At 42.5% G+C, this 3,022-nt stretch overlaps 1 non-coding gene across 1 annotated transcript; it reads left to right on the forward strand.

Annotated features, from left to right (window-relative positions):
• Nucleotides 1-1,796: 1,796 nt before the first annotated feature.
• LOC120268321 lies at nt 1,797-1,905 on the forward strand. The gene has a single exon (XR_005538906.1). It is a non-coding gene; the product is annotated as a small nucleolar RNA R71 (small nucleolar RNA).
• The last annotated feature ends 1,117 nt before the right edge of the window (nt 1,906-3,022 follow it).

The following is a 3,022-nucleotide window of genomic DNA, read 5'->3' on the forward strand; positions in this document are numbered from 1 at the left end:
TGGGCCCACCTAGCAATGGTTCTTCTAATTTGTTCGGTTCACGCACATCTCCAACAGCCTTGGAGGGTTTCCTATGGTGTCTCCTAGCCCTCTTCATCTTCCAGAGCACCTTCTTCATGAGCCCCGGGGTAGATGGTACTTCTTCTATTGGACCAAGCATCATTACTTCTTCATTGTCCACCACTTGGTCGAACAAACCCTTGTACAAATCCGGGTTGAACATTTCCTGCATGTATTCATCAACAATCTCATCAGTAGTGTCAAAAAAATATAAAGTATCATCAAAATCGAGAGAATGTCACATGGCTTCAGTGAGGTGGTATGTGAGCTTGTCATCTCCAACCCTCAGTGTCAGTCTCTGCCATCCATGTCGATCAATGCCTTGGAAGTACGCAAGAATGGCCTCCCAAGTATAAAAGGTACATCCACATCCTCATCGATGTCTAGCACTACAAAATCCACAAGAAATATATACTTGTCAAGCTTGTTAACCATGTCTTCAATGATATCCCTCGGATGTCTCACCATTCGATCCGCCAATTGCGAAGTCATCCGAGTGGGTTTAGGCTCTCCTAAGCCTAGCTTCTAAAAGAAGGTGTATGGCATGATGTTGATACTGGCCCCTGAGTCTGCCAATGCCATTTCTTCACCCAAGTTGCCAATGTTACATGGTATGATGAAGCTTCCCGGGTCTTTCTTCTTGTTCGGCATATTCTTTTGCAAAACTACCGAGCAAGAAGCATCTAAGATCCTTGAAGCACTCTCCTCCAATTTTCTCTTGTTGGTTAACAAGTCCTTCAAGAATTTTGCATACTTAGGCATTTGAGACAATGCCTCAACAAAGGGGATGTTGATGTGGAGTTGCTTGAACAAACTTAGGAACTTCTTGTACTATTCATCTCCTTGGTCATTCTTTAATCTAGAGGGATAAGGGATTCTTGGCTTGAAAGATGGAGGTGCCACCTCATTCTCTTTGATTGTTCCCTCTTCAACCTCTATGACCTCGGGTGCATGTTCATTGCGCTTCTCACTCGGAAGCCTACCTTCAACCTCTTGACTACTTCTCAAAGTGATCGCCTTCACATTCTCTATTGTGGTCTCTCAGAAAGAGACTTCGCAATCTGCCCCACTTGATTTTCATGATTGTGCAAAGAAGCAGTGTGGTTACGAAGTGTAGCCTCAACTGATTGAAACCTTGTATCTGATGATTGCACAAACCTAGTCAAGGTCTTCTACAAATCGGTCATACGGGCCTCCAAGCCTGAAACGCGGTTCTCCATGTTTGGGGCTAGTTGTTGTTGGAAACCCGATGGTGCTATGGCCTTTTGTGAACTTTGGTTGCTCCACCAAAAATTGGTGTGATTCTTCCAACCTGGATTGTAGGTGTTGCTATATGAATTCCCTTGATTTCTCATTGCATTGCCCACAAAATCGACTTTCTCAACCGAAGATACACCACCAATGGAGATCGGGCATTCAGAGGGGGTATGCCCTCCACCACACCCGGTGCAAGTAGTCACGGCCGCCACTATATTTGAAGTTAGAAGTCTAACTTCTTACTCAATGGTTCCACTTGAGTAGCCAATGTAGTTACTGCATCTATTTCATGGAGCCCGGCCACCTTTTTCTTCTCCCTAGCATTCCATTGATAGCTATTCAACCCCATTTCTTCAATTAGTTGACAAGCCTCTCCCGGGGTCTTGCAACCTAAGGTACGTCCTGTTGTCACACCTAAGAGTTGCCTCGTTCTTGGATTTAACCCTTTATAAAAGGTTTGAACAATCATCCACTCTAGGAATCCATGTTGAGGGCACTTTCTCAAGAGTTCCTTGAACCTTTCCCCACGTCTGAAATACTGCACTACAATTCCAGCTCTATAAAGGATGAGATCTCATTTCTAAGCTTTGCAGATTTTTTCCCGAGGGAAATAACGGGCAAGAAAAAGCTTCTACCATCTCCTCCCGTGTGGTAATCGATGCTCTAGGTAATGAGTGTAGCCAACGTCCGCTCTCCCCTTTAAGGAAAAATGGGAAGGCTCTCAACTTAATGGCATCATCCATCACCCCATTTATCTTAAGCATATCACACACATCGAGAAAGTTCTCTATATGACTATTTGGATCCTCATCGGCTAAACCATTGAATTGTGCGGATTGCTGCAACATGTGGATGAATGTCGGCTTTAGCTCGAAGTTCTGAGCTGCAATCGGGGATGCACAATACCGATTATGTCCCCAACATCGAAGGTCCGCATAATCGGATAATGTCCTCTCGTTGTTCATTTTGTTCTCGCCATGTTTTTCGATTCTTCTAATTCCAAATCAGCTAGAATAGATGGTTCTTGCACAGGGTTCTTTCCCTTTTCTTTTTAAGTGTATCGCTCGCTTAGGATCTCCTTCAATCATTATTGAGGAGTTCCCTCTCGTCATAACCCGAAACCGCACCAAAAAGCGTAAAAATAAAATCAGAACGATGAAAGAAAAGAAGATGTGAAATAAAATAAATGAATAAATAGCTAAGAAAACAAAGTACAAAGTATCTCTAAACGCCTACTCCTCGGCAACGGCACCAAAAACTTGACAAGATCCCCTTGTGTATATCCCACAAGTGCACAGGTTATCAAGTAATAAATCCCCGATGAGCGGGTATCGTGATCCACGACGAGTAGGAATAAAAAAATACTTTTAATTGTTTCTTAACTAAGCTGAAAGATGAATAGTGATTTGTGTGACAAAATGTGATGTAACAAAAAGTGAAAAGAAACAAGAAAAGAGATCACAAGTAAAAAGAGAAGATAAGGAAATAGATATAAATTGGGATACCGGATATTGTTCCGCCTAGAATGATCGTTCAAGTGCAAAAACCCTCTATTATGCTTTCTAACTAATGTAATAATGAGTCGTGGAGATCCTTAAATACATGGTCCCAAATCTAAGGTCAACCATGCCTAACTCTATACATGTCCCGAAGGAGAAATCTAATAATATCAACACCGACACTCGTTTAGAATTGCAATGAGTTC

This window comes from Dioscorea cayenensis, chromosome 1, assembly GCF_009730915.1.
Source record: "Dioscorea cayenensis subsp. rotundata cultivar TDr96_F1 chromosome 1, TDr96_F1_v2_PseudoChromosome.rev07_lg8_w22 25.fasta, whole genome shotgun sequence".
In the NCBI taxonomy this organism is placed as follows: Eukaryota; Viridiplantae; Streptophyta; class Magnoliopsida; order Dioscoreales; family Dioscoreaceae; genus Dioscorea; species Dioscorea cayenensis.